This window comes from Oryx dammah, unplaced genomic scaffold (genome assembly GCF_014754425.2).
Source record: "Oryx dammah isolate SB20612 unplaced genomic scaffold, SCBI_Odam_1.1 HiC_scaffold_9, whole genome shotgun sequence".
NCBI lineage: Eukaryota > Metazoa > Chordata > Mammalia > Artiodactyla > Bovidae > Oryx > Oryx dammah.
In genome coordinates this window covers 11,856,565-11,874,726 of record NW_024070193.1, presented here as the reverse complement: position 1 = coordinate 11,874,726, position 18,162 = coordinate 11,856,565, and positions in this window count along the sequence as shown.

Below are 18,162 nucleotides of genomic sequence, written 5' to 3'. Positions count from 1 at the left end.
CCCATAAACAGACATCACTTGCTGTACTTTTCTGTCACACTGTCAGCAGGAGACTAATTATACCCATTTTTTGGATTCCCATCCCACCCCACTACTCACAAGATGCATTTAACTGTGAGATTCAGGTGTCTGCTGGACTGTGAGCTCCTGGAAAGTGGTGAAAGTTGCTCACTCGTCTCCGACTGTTTGCGACCCCATGGACTACACAATCTATGGAATTCTCCAGGCCAGAATACTGGAGTGGGTAACCTTTCCCTTCTCCAGGGGATCTTCCCAGCCGAGGGATTGAACCCAGGTCCCACATTGCAGGTGGATTCTTTACTGACTGAGCCACTAGGGAAGCCCAAGGATACTGGAGTGAGTAGCCTATCCCTTCTCCAGCAGATCTTCCCGACCCAGGAATCAAACCATGGTCTCTTGCATTACAGGCCCATTCTTTACCAACTGAGCTATGAGGGAAGCCCAGGAAAGTGGTAACTTGATCTAATTAACATTTGCGTTTCCACTCCCATACATAAGACCAGACACATATACAAGCTGACACTTTTATTTCTTCTTCTTTTTTCAATGAATAAACAATGGGAATTCCCTGGCGGTCCAGGTGTTAGGACTGGGCACTTTTACTCCCGGGCCCAGGTTTGTCCCTGGTAGGGACACTAGGCTCCTGCAAGCCACGTGGCACAACCAAAGAAAGAAAGGAACAAGAAAACAGGGAAATGCTCAGCTACAAAGTACTGCAGGCCCTAGGTGGAAAAGAGTTCACAAAACGGAAAGGGATGATGGTGAGTGGAAGTAAAAGACTTCATGAGGCAGTGGGATTTGGGTCTAAGAAAACAATCAGGCTCATCAGAATGCTTAAACATACGTTGTTAGTCGGCATGAATATATCCACAGTCTTAAATACACTTGGCAATAAGTATGTACTTTGGAGGGGCTCAGTTTCATGAGAAAAGCAATGCTCCCATACTTGGAGATGGGGAGCCAACACTGAGATGAATCTTATATGTGAATCAATAGATGAATCAATAATGTGCCAAGCAATTCGAATCCAAGGAAATGATTGGTGATGTGGACAAAGATGGTGTAAGAAGGAAAAAGCTTTTTCCTCTAACCTCTTAGGTTCGTTGACCGAGGCCCTACATATTAAGCCGACAAATGACAGATTAACAACAGAAAAAGGTTTACTTCATATGGATGGGAGGGACCTCACAGAAATGACATGAAAACTCCCCAAAAGCCACTAGGCCTAGAGCTTATATATCATTTCTTAACAGGGAGTGATAAATTTTGGAGCTTTAGCAAGACAAAAGGGGTTTGAGCTTCTTGGGGTAATAAATCATGGGAAAGTAAATATAAGGGGGAAACTAATGGAAGATAAGGATTGCTAAAGTAATGTATGTTTGTGAAGATTCATCTCAGTGTTGGCTCCCCATCTCCAAGTATGGGAGCATTGCCTTTCTCATGAAACTGAGTCCCTCCAAAGCACATTCCCTTACCAAGTTTATGGTTAACCTCTCTATCCAAAACTTTATTCCTTTTCTTGACCCATTTGACCACAATCCTTCTGTGAAATGAAGATCTTCCTGCCATATCGGTGGGCAGAAGTGTCACAGCCATCAGCGATTTCTGGCCTCCAAATGTGAATAAGAGCTCCCAAAAGGGAACAAAATGCCTTCAGCGCAACAGGTGACTCAACCCCCCACAGTGATTGCTGAGGTCAGTGAACAAGAAATTAAGTCTGTAAACTGTCAAGAAACAGGATTTGGGGGCTTTCCTGGTGGCTCATCACTTCATGGCAAATAGATGGGGAAACAGGGGAAACAGTGGCTGACTTTGTTTTTCTGGGCTCCAAAATCACTGCAGATGGTGATTGCAGCCATGATATTAAGAGACACTTACTCCTTGGAAGGAAAGTTATGACCAACCTAGACAGCATATTAAAAAGCAGAGACATTACTTTGCCGACTAAGGTCCATCTAGTCAAGACTATGGTTTTTCCAGTGGTCATGTATGGATGTGAGAGTCGGACTATAAAGAAAGCTGAGCACCAAAGAATTGATGCTTTTGAACTGTAGTGTTGGAGAAGACTCTTGAGAGTCCCTTGGACTATGAGGAGATCCAACCAGTCCATTCTAAAGGAGATCAGTCCTTGGTGTTCATTGGAAGGACTGATGTTGAAGCTGAAACTCCAATACTTTGGCCACCTGATGCAAAGAGCTGACTCATTTGAAAAGACCCTGATGCTGGGAAAGATTGCGGGCAGGAGGAGAAGGGGATGACAGAGGATGAGATGGTTGGATGGCATCACCGACTCAATGGACATGGGTTTGGGTGAACTCTGGGAGTTGGTGCTGGACAGGGAGGCCTGGCGTGCTGCAGTTCATGGGGTCGCAAAGAGTTGGACACACTGAGCAACTGAACTGAACTGAACTGAACTGAACTGGTGGCTCAGTGCTAAAGAATCTGCCCGACAATGCTTGAGTTCAGTTTCTGATCCAGGAAGATCCCATGTACTGTGGAACAACTAAGCCCATGCGCCACAACTACTGAGCTGTGCTCTGTGCCACAACTACTGAGGCTTCACGCTGCAGCTACTGGGGCCAGAGTGCCATAGAGCCTGTGCTCTGCAACAAGAGAAACCACCACAGTGAGAGGCCTGTGCACACTGCAGCTGCAGAGTGGCCCCCTGCTCCCTTCAACCAGAGAGAAGCCCATGCAGCAACAAAGACCTAGCACTGCCTAAAGTAAATAAATAACATTTAAAATATATATATTAAAATAAAAGAAACAGGATTTGGCCCCAGAGAGCTGAGGCTCACATGAAAGAAATGAATTCAATAAGCCAGAGGCTTGCATCTTCCCATACATAGAAGAACGCTAAATATCTTTGCTTGATACCTGATTTTCCTTACTACTTAACAATAATCTTTGATGTTCAGACTGCCTGCCCCCTTTTGTTGCAAACTTATATATAACCTGACTCCCTCTCCTGCCTCCAAGCAGTTTTCTCAGGGGTATTGAGATGTTGTCTCCTGGGCTCGGAGTCCTTAACATTCCCTCCAAATAAAATAACTCTCTACTTTCAGGTTGTGACTAAGTTTGTAGTCAACATTTTGCTACTTGAACTCTAATCAGCCAGAGTCAGATGACTAAAATTGCTGTTGTTGATAAAGTAATTGATGCACTAAAATTGCTGTTGGAGATATCATCATTAGTGTACAAACTCAGGTTGTTGCTCCAGGGTAAGATGAACTAACAGGCCCCAAGACATGAACCATCTGACCAGAAAGTGGTAAACCAGAAAATTCATGGTTCCCAAAAATATGATTAAGAAATGTCACAGAAACGTGCCAAGATGATGACTAATCTCTGCTTCTTTGTTCCCTTTAAAAACACTCCCAGGGACTTCCCTGATGGTCTGCACACCTGATACAGGAGTCCCTGTTCGATCCCTGATCAGGGAACTATAAATAGATCCCACAAACCAAAACTAAGAGTTCGAGTGCCACAATTAAGACCCAGCACAGCCAAATAAGTAAAATAAATATTAAAAAAATAAATATATGGGGGTCTCTCTGGTGTCTCAGTGGTAAAGAATCTGCCTGCCAATGCAGGAGACAGGTTCAGCCCTAATCTAGGAATATCCCACATGCTGTGGAGCAGCTAAGCCCCTTCACCACAACTATTGAGCCTGTGTCCTAGAGCCTGGGAAACGCCATTACTGAAGCCTGTGTCCCCTAGAGCCAGTGCTCCACAAGAGAAGTCACACAACGCAACTGGAGAGTAGACGTCACTCTCTGCAGCTAGGAAACAGCCCATGCAGCAGTGAAGACCCAGTACAGCCAGAAAAATAAAGAAATAAAATTAGTTTTAAAATAAATAAAAACACCCTCAACTCAAAAACCAAGTTGCACTGGCTCTGAGACTTCTCTCCCACTCTCTTGCTTATACCCTGTGATAATAACACCTTACTTTGTTGCACACACCCTCTGCCAGAGTTTGGCTTTCTGTGCCATGGGCACAGGAGCCCTTGCTCCATAACACTCACAGGAAATTTATGTCCCAGTTTTAGGTAGAAAGGAAGAGGGTAGAGGGCCCTTCCTGAATCTGCTGTTCCTCATATTCCTTCAGTTCAAAATAATTCTGCCAAAGTATCATACCTGGGGGGAGCGCATATTCTGATCCCCTTCAATGGACATGAGGAGATATTCAGCCCAAAGATTTTATAAGTATAAAGCAATCTAAACATCTATTGATAGAATTTATGCAAATAAATTACAGTACTTCTAAACAAACATTAAAAAATAATAAAAATTTTAATATTATTAAGGCTACATACATGGTACTTTTTGTAGCATGACTGTTTTATGACTAAAAAGGGCCATTTAAGTAGAATTTAACCCTTCCTCTGTCACTGCTACCATTATTCAAGCAAGCTGAAGGAAAGAAGGCTATGGATTGGGATATATTACTCATAATAAACTCAGGGAAAATTTAAACTGAATAGACTCTTTCAGGGTCAGCTTTAATTTAAAGACTCCCTTTTAGAACGGAGGAGGAGGTCATTCATGGGTGATGTTGGGTAGTCAGTGACCAGGGAAAGGTGGTGTGAATGAAAAATATTTCCTGTCATATTAGTAAACAAGGAATGTTGCAGCCATCAAGCTGTCACATTGCAGCTGCCCTGACATGAGCCCTGAGGGAACTCAGAATGGAAACATAACACCGGCCATCAAATCATCAGACATAGTATCCCCCTTACCACCACCACTGGGCACCCTGAGGAACAACAAACGCTGTTGTTCAGTCACTAAGTTGTGTCCAGCTCTTTGTGACCCCATGGACTGAAGCATGCCAGGCTCCCCTGTCCTTTACTATCTCCCAGAATTTGTTCAAACTCATGTCCATTGAGTCAGTAATGCCATTCAACCATCTTATCATCTTCTTCTTCTGGCCTCATTCTAGGGTCTTTTCCAGTGTGTCAACTCTTTTGATCAGGTGGCCAAAGTATTGGAGCTTTAGCTTCAGCAGCAAACCTTCCAATAAATATTCAAGGTTGATTGCCTTTAGGACTGACTGGTTTGATCTCACTGTCCAAGGGACTCTCAAGAGTCTTCTCCAGCACTACAGTTTGAAAGCATCAATTCTTTAGCTTCTTTACTGTCCAACTTTCTCATCTGTACATGACTACTGGAAAAACCATAGCTTTGACTATACAGACCTTTGTCAGTAAAGTGATCTCTCTGCTTTTTAATATGCTGTCTAGGTTTGTCATAGCTTTTCTTTCAAGGAGCAAGCATCTTTTAATTTTATGGCTGCAGTCACCATCCACAGTGATTTTGGAGCTCAAGAGAAAATCTGTCACTGCTACCACTTTTTCCCCATCTATTTGTCACATAGTGATGGGACCTAATGCCCATGATCTTAGTTTTTTGAATGTTGAGTTTTAAGCTTTTTCACTCTCCTCTCTCACCCTTATCAAGAGGCTCTTTAGTTCCTCTTCATTCTCTGCCATTAGAGTGGTATCTTCTGCATATCTGAGGTTGTTCATGTTTTTCCTGGCAATCTTGATTCCAGCTTGTGCTTCATCGAGCCCAGCATTTTGCATGCTGTACTCTGCATATAAGTTAAATATGCAGAGTGACAATATACAGCCTCGAAGTACCCCTTTCCCAACTTTGAATCAGTCCATTTTCTTTCAGTTCAGTTTAGTCACTCAGTCATGTCCGACTCTTTGCGACCCCATGGACTGCAGCACGCCAAGCCTCCCTGTCCATCACCAACTCCCGGAGTCCACCCACTCATGTCCATTGAGTCGGTGATGCCATCCAACCATCTCATCCTCTGTCGTCCCCTTCTCCTCCTGCCTGTAGTCTTTCCCAGCATCAGGGTCTTTTCCCATGAGTCAGCTTTTCTCATCAGGTGGCCAAAGTATTGGAGTTTCAGCTTCAACATCAGTCCTTCCAATGAACATCCAGGACTGATCTCCTTTAGGATGGACAAGTTGGATCTCCTTGCAGTCCAAGGGACTCTCAGCAGTCTTCTCCAACACCACAGTTCAAAAGCATCGATTCTTTGGTGCTCAGCTTTCTTTATAGTCCGACTCTCACATCCATACATGACTACTGGAAAAACCATAACCTTGACTAGATGGATCTTTGTTGGCAAAGTACGTCTCTGCTTTTTAATATGCTGTCTAGATTGGTCATAGCTTTTCTTCAAAGGAACAAGCATCTTTTCATTTCATGGCTGCAGTCACCATCTGCAGTAATTTTGGAGCTCAAAAATCCCGCAGTTTCCACTGTTTCCCCATCTATTTGCCATGAAGTAAAGAGTCCCTTGGACTGCAAGGAGATCCAACCAGTCCATTCTGAAGGAGATCAGCCCTGGGATTTCTTTGGAAGGAATGAAGTTAAAGCTGAAATTCCAGTACTTTGGCCACCTCCTGCGAAGAGTTGACTCATTGGAAAAGACTCTGATGCAGGGAGGGGTTGGGGGGGAGAAGAAGGGGACGACAAAGGATGAGATGGCTGGATGGCATCACTGACTCGAAGGACATGAGTTTGGGTGAACTCTGGGAGTTGGTGATGGACAGGGAGGCCTGGCGTGCTGCGATTCATGGGGTCGCAAAGAGTCGGACACGACTGAGCGACTGAACTGAACAGAACTGAATGGGACCAGATGCCATGATCTTCGTTTTCTGAATGCCAACTTTTCCACTCTCCTCTTTCACTTTCATCAAGAGGCTTTTTAGTTCCTCTTCATTTTCTGCCATAAGGGTGCTGTCATCTGCATATCGGAGGTTATTGGTATTTCTCCCAGCAATCTTGATTCTAGCTTGTGCTTCATCCAGCCCAGCGTTTCTCATGATATACTCTATGTATAAGTTAAATAAGCAGGGTGACAATATATAGCCTTGACATACTCCTTTTCCTATTTGGAACCAGTCTGTTGTTCCATGACCAGTTCTAACTGTTGCTTCCTGACCTGCATACAGATTTCTCAAGAGGCAGGTCAGGTGGTCTGGTATTCCCATCTTTTGAAGAATCTTCCACAGTTTGTTGTTATCCACACAATCAAATGCTTTGGCATCATTAATAAATCAGAAATAGATGTTTTTCTGAAACTCTCTTGCTTTTTCGATGATTCAGCAGATGTTGGCAATTTGATCTCTGGTTCCTCTGCCTTTTCTAAAACCAGCTTGAACATCTGGAAGTTCACAGTTCACATGTTGTTGAAGCCTGGCTTGGAGAATTCTGAGCATTACTTTACTAGCATGTGAGATGAGTGTAATTGTGCAGTAGTTTGAGCATTCTTTGGCATTACCTTTCTTAAGGACTGGAATAAAAACTGACCTTTTCCCGTCCTGTGGCCACTGCTGAATTTTCCAAATTTGCTGGCATATTGAGTGCAGCACTTTCACAGCATCATCTTTCAGGATTTGAAATAGCTTAACTGACCCGGGTTCAATCCCTGGGTTGGGAAGATCCCTTGGAGAAGGAAATGGCAATCCACTCCAGTATATTGCCTGGAAAATCCCATGGACAGAGGAGCCTGGAAGGCTACAGTCCATGGGGTCGCAAAGAGTTGGACACGACTGAGCAACTTCACTTCACTTCCTAAGGCCCACCTGACTTCACATTCCAGGATGTCTGGCTCTAGGTGAGTGATCACACCATCATGATTATCTGGGTCATGAGGATCTTTTTTGTACAGTTCTTCTGTGTATTCCTGCCACCTCTTCTTAATATCTTCTGCTTCTGTTAGGTCCATACCATTTCTGTGCTTTATTGTGCTCATCTTTGCATGAAATGTTCCCTTGGTATCTCTAATTTTCTTGAAGAGATCTCTAGTCTTTACCATTCTATTGTTTTCCTCTGTTTCTTTGCACTGATTATTGAGGAAGGCTTTCTTATCTCTCCTTGCTATTCTTTGAAACTCTACATTCAAATGCGTATATCTTTCCTTTTCTCCTTTGCTTTTCGAGTCTCTTCTTTTCACAGAGATTTGTAAGGCCTCCTCACATAGTCATTTTGCTTTTTTGCATTTCTTTTTCTTGGGGATGGTCTTGATCCCTGTCTCCTTTACAATGTCATGAACCTCCATCCATAGTTCATCAGGCACTCTATCAGATCCAATCCCTTAAATCTATTTCTCACTTCCATTGTATAATCATAAGGGATTTGATTTAGGTCATACCTGAATGGTCTAGTAGTATTCCCTACTTTCTTCAATTTAGGTCTGAATTTTGCCATAAGAAGTTCATGATCTGAGCCATAATCAGTTCCCTGTCTTGTTTTTGCTGACTGTATAGAGCTTCTCCATCTTTGGCTGCAAAGAATATAATCAGTCTGATTTCGGTGCTGACTAACCGGTGATGTCCATGTATAGAGTCTTCTCTTGTGTTGTTGGAAGAGGGTGTTTGCTATGACCAGTGTGTTCTTTTGGCAAAACTCTACTAGCTTTTGCCCTGCTTCATTCTGTACTCCAAGGCCAAATTTGCCTGTTACTCCAGGTGTTTCTTGACTTCCTACTTTTGCATTCCAGTCCCCTATAATGAAAAGGATGTCTTTTTGGGGTGCTAGTTCTAAAAGGTCTTGTAGGTCTTCATAGAACCATTCAACTTCAGGTTCTTCAGCATTACTGGTCAGGGCATAGACTTGGATTACTGTGATATTGAATGGTTTGCCTTGGAAATGAATAGAGATCATTCTGTCATTTTTGAGACTGCATCCAAGTACTGCATTTCAGACTCTTTTGTTGACTATGATGACTACTCCATTTCTTCTAAGGGATTCTTGCCCACAGTAGTAGATATAATGGTCATCTGAGTTAAATCCACCCATTCCAGTCCCTTTTAGTTCACTGATTCCTAAAATGTTGACGTTCACTCTTGCCATCTCCTGTTTGATCTCCATTTTCTTTAGTTAACAGTTATCTTCTGGCGACTTCCCTGGCAGCCCAGTGGTTAAACCTCTGTGCTTCCAAAGCGGGGAGATGTGGGTTTGAATTGAGAAGTGGAATATTTCCTGCCATATCGGTAAACAAGGATGTCATTGTCATCAGTGATTGGAGCCCTCGAGTGTGAGCCAATGAACCCTGAAGGAACACAGGAATGGAAAAAAAAAAAAAAAAAAACAAAAAACTGCCATCTAGCAACCATCAGACTACAGCTACTTCCTAAGGTTAGCCCCAAGGAAACTCAGGATGTGAAAACACAGGAACGGGACCCAGATAGCTGAGATATATATACCAAAGGAATGATTTCAGTGAGCCTGAACTCTGGTATCTTCCCAAACATAGAAAAGCGCTAAATTATTTTACTTGGGTTATCTCATTTTCTTTAATTAACAATAATCTTTTGATGTTCAGACTACCTACTTTTGGTGTAAAACTTCTGCTCATCCCTTCACCTCCACAGAGCAGTTTTCTCAGGGTTATTTGAATGCTATCTCCCGGGGCTGAGGTCCTAAAAATTCCCACCAAATAAAACATAAGTCTCAACTTTTAGGTTGTAAATATTTTTTAAGTTGACAGATTCCTGGTTAGGGAACTAAGAATCCACATGCCATGCAATGTGGCCAAAAAATAAAAATAAAAAACAAAACAGTAATCTTTTAATGTTCCAACTACCTGGTTTTTGATGCAAAAACTCATATATCCTGGCTCCTCCATTGCCTCTTTGGAGCAGATCGCTTCAGCAGAATCATCTGAAATGCTGTGTCCCAGGCTTAATTCCTTAGTTTTGTCCACTGAATAAAACATAATACTCAACTTCAGCGTTCAGATTGTGAACTTTTTTTTTCAGTCAATAGTGGCAGTAATGACACCCATCCCCACTAACAGTGCTGAATCTCAAGAATTCACCATGGATAAAGAACTTGGTCCCTATAAGCCTTAAATCTCCCCTTATACCATACACTGGTTCAAGGGGGTCACCAGAAATAGTGAAGGATGCCTTTTGGGGAGAATGGTGCTCAATCTTGGGCTTTCTGACCTGGAACTTTGCTGTAAATAAATCCTGCTCATGGAAGAAGCTGACCACAGAGGGCATGCTGCTATTTGAAGTTTCAGCTGCCTGAGGAGGTTTGAGGTGTTAGTCCGAGAAGTTAACACAGCAGAGCCAGCAGCCCTATCGTTAAAGCACCCATGCCTCTGTTGACATTTGTCCTGTTGCCCTCCAACCTCAAACCATGATGGTGGTTAATAGTGTGAGCTAAGAAAGCCACCTACCATGTCATTAAACAAAGAATGTTGCAGCCATCAAGCCACCACATTAGAGCCACCACCCCATTCCACCACCACCCCCGCCCCCGCCCTGCCCCTCCATGGTACACCCGGAAAAGACTCAGAATGAGCAAACCCAGATAGCTCCAGATAGCTGAGATGTATATCAAAGGAATGCTTTCCATGAGCCCAGACTTTACATCTCCCCATTCACAGAAAAGCACTAAATTCCTTAACTTGAGATATATGATTTTCTTTAATGAACAGCAATCTTTTGATGATCCCACTACCTGGTCTTCGTTGCAAGTCAGTCAGGCAGTCAGTTCAGTTACTCAGTTGTGTCTGACTCTTTGTGACCCCGTGGGCTGCAGCATGCCCGGTTTCCCTGTCCATCACCCACTCCCAGAGCTTGCTCAAACTCATGTCCATTGAGTCAGTGATGCCATACAATCATCTCATCCTCTGTTGTCCCCTTCTCCTCTTGCCTGCAATCTTTCCCAGCATCAGGGTCTTTTCTAAACAGTTCTTTGCATCAGGTGGCCAAAGTACTGGAGCTTCAGCTTCAACATCAGTCCTTCCAATGAATATTCAGGACTGATTTCCTTTAAGACTAACTGATTTGATCTCCTTGCAGTCCACGGGACTCTCGAGAGTCTTTCCAACACAACAGTTCAAAAGCATCAATTCTTCGACACTCAGCTTTCTTTATGGTCCAACTCTCTCATCCATACATGACTACTGGAAAAACCATAGTGTAAGTCAAGTGCAAAGAAAAAGAGAGCGAGCTGGGCAGTTAGGCAAGAAGAAGGAAATTTATTAGAGGGAAAGGAGAAGGTGACTGGCCCTTAAGGAGAACCAGCGTTCTCCCTTTCTGACAGAGTCCTTCTTATACCCCACCAATGAAAAATTCTCTGAAGAGATGGTCATGTAGCCAGAGGTGTGGAATCTGGTGGTCTTGCAGCTTTGAGAAGATAGGCGCCAGTGAGATAACAGGATGTCATTTGGGCAATTTGGTCAGTCTCAGAGATCACTGTGATTTTATTCTTTGTTTGTGAAATCTACGTAACGAGCCAATGAGACTCCATATGGGCCCTATCACATAGCTTTGACTAGACAGACATTTGTCAGTAAAGTAACATGTCTGCTTTTTAATATGCTGTCTAGGTCTGGCATAGCTTTTCTCCCAAGAAGCAAACATCTTTTAATTTCATGGCTGCAGTCACCATCTGCAATGATTTTGGAGCCCAAGAAAATAAAGGCTGTCACTGTTTCCATTGCAAACACTCCTACAAATCCTGGCTTCTCCCTTACCTCTTTGGAATAGTTCCTCAGAGAATTTTTGGTTTTGGTCGAGCCCCATGCATGTGGGATCTTAGTTCCCCAACCAGAGATTGAACCCGTGCTGCTCGCAGTGGAAGTATGGTCTCAACCACTGGACCAACCAGGTAAATATCCCTCAGAGCTCTCTGAAAGCCTGTCTCCCAGGCTAAGTTCTCTGTATGTTCACTGAATAAAACATAACTCTCAACTTTTAGGTGGTACATTTCTTTTCATTTGACAAGTATATAACAACTTTGAAGAGACCAAGAACATTTTGCTGCATGTGTTCACAAACTCAACAGAGTCTTTTGCCCGAATCGATACATATCACAAAGCAGGAACAGGAAGCGGAAAGCAGCTTCCACAAGCACAAGCTCTTTGCATCAGTTTTGGATTTCTGTGGCTAGGCAAGTTTTTATTCCATCAATTCTAGTAGTTTCTGACTGGCGTCCGCCTCCTTTATTGCATTTAAAATATGTATTTATTTGGCTGTGCTGCGTCTTAGTTGCAGCATGCAGGATCTTTAGGTGAGGCATGAAAACTCTTAGTTCCAGCATCTGGTATCTAGTTCCCTGACCAGGGATCGAACCCATACCCCTTGCATTGGGAACATAGAGTCTTAGCCACTGGACCACCAAGAAGTCTCAGTTTATTGCATTTTAATTATGACTGGACAGAGACAAATGACAGTAAGAATTCAGGACCAGCAGGAGATATACTATTGATTTAGAAGCAAAAAAATAATAATAATAAAAGTGAATATGGGAGCTTCCCTAGTGGTCCAGTGGTTGAGACTCTGTGCTTCCAATGCAGGGGGCATGGGTTGATCCCTGGTCAGGGAACTAAGATCCCACATGCCAAGTGGCCAGAAAAAAAAAAGTGAATGTGAATGTGTTCAGACTTTTCTTCAATAAGGTGAACTCAGTTTGGTTATTTTAACCTAAAAAGTATTGGAAATTATTACAGTGCATTCATAAGACAGAGAACGGCCACCTTGAAATCCACTGTGAAAAATTAAAAGTAATTTTTTTAAAAATGCAAAACCATCAGAGGGTGTCAGTCATCAACTCCAAACTGGAGGGGCACTCCTGGTCTCTGTGGCCTCCCTCTGCTGGTGTTTGACACCCTGGACCTTGGGGCTCAGTCCCCTCTTCCTTACCATTCACCCCTGATGCGAGTTTTCATGGAGGAGTAGAAGAGTTCCTTTGTGGGGACTGCCAGAGTCTGCTCTGCAGTGAGCTTTTGGGGGTCCCCTGTCCCACCTCCCCTCTCTCGGCACCCACCTTTGTCTCAGCACAGCTGGACAATTTTCCAGGGCAGGCCCAAGGTGGGATGTTCTGGGAGACCCGGAACTCAAGTGAGGGAAGGTGTTCTGAAGGGTTGCTCAGTGGGAGGCAGAGGGGCCAGCAGCCTGGAGAGGGGGATGGAGTGGAGCTGTCCTAAGTAAAGGCTTTAAAACACCCTGGAGCTATTTTCCTTGGGAGGATGTGTGGGAGAGAATACCAACATGCACCAGGAAGCTGCTCAGCTGCAGAGGGCTGCTCTACTGAGGTGGGATTGGCAGAAAGGGACTTTAAACCTTTGGAAAGAGCTTAATAGTTTTAGAGGCAGTGGCTCTAGAGGTTCTTCCTGGCTCTGGGTAGTCTAGGCTTATCCCATCCCTTCCTTCCAGAACAAGCAGGCATTGTTCACCAACAATGGACTTTGTTAAATGGGAAGATTATCTCCCCTTTGCGGTAGAAACAGAGCCGGAGATTTCCAGTTCAGAAGCAGTGTATGAATTCAGACTCCACCACTTACTGGCTGCATAACCTCAAGAAAGTTAATTAACCTCTCAGAACCTCAGGGTCTTCATTATCAAAATGGGGTTCAGTTCAGTTCAGTGGCTCAGTCGTGTCCGACTCTTTGCAACGCCATGAATCGCAGCACACCCTGCGATGATCCCTGTCCATCACCAACTCCCGGAGTTCACTCAGACTCACGTCCATCGAGTCAGTGATGCCATCCAGCTATCTCATCCTGCCCCCAATTCCTCCCAGCATCAGAGTCTTTTCCAATGACTCAACTCTTCACATGAGGTGGCCAAAGTACTGGAGTTTCAGCTTTAGCATCAGTCCTTCCAAAGAAATCCCAGGGCTGATCTCCTTCAGAATGGACTGGTTGGATCTCCTTGCAGTCCAAGGGACTCTCAAGAGTCTTCTCCAGCACCACAGTTCAAAAGCATCAATTCTTCGGCGTTCAGCCTTCTTCACAGTCCAACTCTCACATCCATACATGACCACAGGAAAAACCATAGCCTTGACTAGACGGACCTTAGTCGGCAAAGTAATGTCTCTGCTTTTGAATATGCTATCTAGGTTGGTCATAACTTTTCTTCCAAGGAGTAAGCATCTTTTAATTTCATGGCTGCAGTCACCATCTGCAGTGATTTTGGAGCCCCCCAAAATAAAGTCTGACACTGTTTCCACTATTTCCCCATCTATTTCCCATGAAGTGATGGGACCGGATGCCATGATCTTAGTTTTCTGAATGTTGAGCTTTAGGCCAACTTTTTCACTCTCCACTTTCACTTTCATCAAGAGGCTTTTTAGTTCCTCTTCACTTTCTGCCATAATGGGGTTAAAGAGCATTAAATAAATGTATTTAAGGTGCACACAGAGGGAGTTTGCTGGTGGCCCTACAGTTAGGACTCTGTGCTTTCACTGCCTAGGGCCCTGGTTCCTGGGCGGGGAACTGAGATGTTCAAAGCTTTTAAAAAAATAAAAATAATAATAATTTTTAAAAAGTGAATGTAGAAAGGCTTACAGTTATGGCTGGGCCAGCTTTACAGGCGTGGGGCCATCCCAGGTGGTGCTAGTGGTAAAGAACCTGCCTGCCAATGTAGGAGACCAAAACACAAGTCGATCCTCGGGTTGGGAACTTCCAGATGTTCCAGCTGGTTTTAGAAAAGTCAGAGGAACCAGAGATCAAATTGCCAACATCCGCTGGATCATTGAAAAAGCAAGAGAGTTCCAGAAAAACATCTATTTCTGCTTTATTGACTATGCCAAAGCCTTTGACTGTGTGGATCACAATAAACTGTGGAAAATTCTGAGAGAGATGGGAATACCAGACCACCTGACCTGCCTCTTGAGAAACCTATATGCAGGTCAGGAAGCAACAGTTAGACCTGGACATGGAACAACAGACTGGTTCCAAATAGGAAAAGGAGTACGTCAAGGCTGTATATTGTCACCCTGCTCATTTAACTTATATGCAGAGTACATCATGAGAAACGCTGGGCTAGAAGAAGCACAAGCTGGAATCAAGATTGCCAGGAGAAATATCAATAACCTCAGATATGCAGATGACACCACCCTTATGGCAGAAAGTGAAGAGGAACTAAAAAGCCTCTTGATGAAAGTAAAAGAGGAGAGGGGAAAAGTTGGCTTAAAGCTCAACATTCAGAAAACTAAGATCATGGCATCCGGTCCCATCACTTCATGGGAAATAGATGGGGAAACAGTAGAAACAGTGTCAGACTTTATTTTTTGGGGCTCCAGAATCACAGCAGATTGTGATTGCAGCCATGAAATTAAAAGACGCTTACTCCTTGGAAGAAAAGTTATGACCAACCTAGATAGCATATTCAAAAGCAGAGACATTACTTTGCCGACTAAGGTCCGTCTAGTCAAGGCTATGGTTTTTCCTGTGGTCATGTATGGATGTGAGAGTTGGACTGTGAAGAAGGCTGAGCGCCGAAGAATTGATGCTTTTGAACTGTGGTGCTGGAGAAGACTCTTGAGAGTCCCTTGGACTGCAAGGAGATCCAACCAGTCCATTCTGAAGGAGATCAGCCCTGGGATTTCTTTGGAAGGACTGATGCTAAAGCTGAAACTCCAGTACTTTGGCCACCTCATGCGAAGAGTTGAGTCATTGGAAAAGACTCTGATGCTGGGAGGGATTGGGGGCAGGAGGAGAAGGGGACGACAGAGGATGAGATGGCTGGATGGCATTACTGACTCGAAGGACATGAGTTTGGGTGAACTCTGGGAGCTGGTGATGGACAGGGAGGCCTGGCGTGCTGCGATTCATGGGGTCGCAAAGAGTCAGTCATGACTGAGCGACTGAACTGAACTGAACTAACTGCTTAAGAGAATTTAGGTAGGGAGCCTATATCAGAAAGAGAGCTATCCCCAGAGATACTTTTATATATCAGAAAGACTTATTTGTGTGCCATAATAAACATGCATGTAACAAACATTTGCTCTTGTCATATTCTTGCGAACTGTCTTCTGCCCCTTTGAAGTCCCCAACCACCACCCTCTTCTCCTTAGCTCAGGATTGTATGTGCTGTGCTGTGCTGTGCTTAGTCGCTTGTTGAGTCCAACTCTTTGTAACCCCATGGACTGCAATCTGCCAGGCTCCTCTATCCAGGGGGATTCTCCAGGCAAGAATACTGGAGTTGGTCGCCATGCCCTCCTCCATGGGATCTTTCCAACCCAGGGATCAAACCCAGGTCTCCCGCATTGCAGGCAGATTCCTTACTGTCTGGGCCACCAGGGAAGCCGAAGAATGCTGGAGTGGGTAGCCTATCCCTTCTCCAAGGGATCTTACTGACCCAGGAATCGAAACTGGGGTCTCCTGCATTGCAGGGAGAGTCTTTACCAGCTGAGCTACCAGGAAAGCCCCAGGATGGTATATAAACATCAATTGCCTGACTGCCATTGAGTTTATCTTTGTGGGACTGCTGTACACATTTATGTGATTAAATTTGTTTTTCTCCTATTAATCTGTTTTATGTCAATGTAAATATTAGACCAGCTGATGAACCTAGAAGGGAAGAAGGGAAAATTTTTCTTCCAAAACAAACTTATTTAAGCTCCAGGGAGGCCTCACTGGGCATTCTAACTCAGAAATTTATCTCAAATAACTGGAATTCACAAGGAGTTCTCAGTTTTGGGAAGATTATATATTGTTTATGTCACTTTAAAGTGCAGCATGAAATGTAGAAATTTAACAAATGGGCCAATCTTAATCTTATTATGGTAATCATGTCACATATTTATATAAATGTATCAAATCATCCTGTTTAACACCTTAAACTTGACACAATGTTATATGGGTGGCACAGTGGTAAAGAATCCACCTGCCAATGCAGGAGACCCAGGTTCCACCTCTGGTTCAGGAAGATCTCCTGGGGAAGGAAACAGCAACCCACTCCAGTACTCTTGCCTGGGAAAAGCCATGGACAGAGGAGCCTGGTGGGCTATAATTCATGGGGTCGAAGAGTCGGAAATGGCTAAACAACAACAGAAACCCTTTCTAGCAAAAAATAGCTTAAACAATAAAGAAAAATTGTGATTTCACGTAAGACGCGATCTCAAGGTAGAATGGTTGGAGGATTAGCTGTGTAGATCACAAGGACCCTGTGCTAGTTTCATAGGGTGGCCAGATCAAAGTCACACACACAAGGTGGCTTACGACAATAGAATTTTATTGTCTCACAGTTCTGGAGGCCTAAAAAAGAAAAATAGCATCTAAAGGAAGATTATGGGGAGTTAGCAAGTCTGCACACAGCAGAAATTGGCAGAGAATCTGACCCCCTGCCTTAATGATGAACAGAGATTATTTCCCCTATTCCCCTTTCAAAAACTTTCATGGCCTAGCAGAATCTTCAGAGTTGGTTCTGAAACACATGTCTGCCTTCTCCTCAGGTTGCTAGTCTCCTGAGTAAAGGAACCTTTCCCTTTCCAATGAAGTCTAGTCTCTTGAGTATTTTTTTTTTTTTTCCGGTTGTACTGGGTCTACACTGCTGTGCACAGAGGCTACTCCTCATCACAGTGGGCAGGCTTTTCACTATGGTGCCTTCTCTTTTTGCGGAGCATGGGCTCTAGGCGTGTGGGCTTCAGTCGCTGCAGCACTTAGCTGCAGCTCAATAGTTGCGACTCTAGGGCTTACAGTGCATATTCTTCAGTGGCTGTGTGCACAGGCTTTGTTGCTCTGCTGCATGTGGGATCTTCCCAGACAAGTGTTCGAACCCATGTCCTCTGTATCGGCAGGCGGATTCTTATCCACTGTGCCACCAGGGAAGTCCGAGTATTGGATTTTGAGCAGTGAGCAGCCAAACTTGAGTTTGGAAACAGCTTCACACATATTCAGTTATCTATAGGCAAGTCCGGGTTCTGCCACTTGCTATTGGAATACCTCTCTTCGCTTCCATTTTGCCTCTCATAGAGTTGTTATGAAGCTCAAGTGAAATCATATGTATAAATAAATGTGTATGTATGTAAGATAATTGTTATTACAGCTAGACATCCTTTACTTTCTCCACACATAATGTTGCCAGCTAGCAATTGATTCTCAAGTGTTGGGATGAGAACAATTTTTAAGATATACTGTTTGATTCCAACTAAATGACATTCTGGAGAAGGTAAAACTATGGAGACAGTAAAAGATCAGTGGTTGCCAGGATTTGGGAGTTGGGGAATAAAGAGGTAGAGCACAGAGGTTCTTTAGGAATAAGAAACTACTCTGTTACCATAATAATGGATACATGTCATTATACATATGTCCAAACCCATAGAATGTATAAAATTGTAAGCCGTAAGGCAAACTATGGACTTATGGCGATTA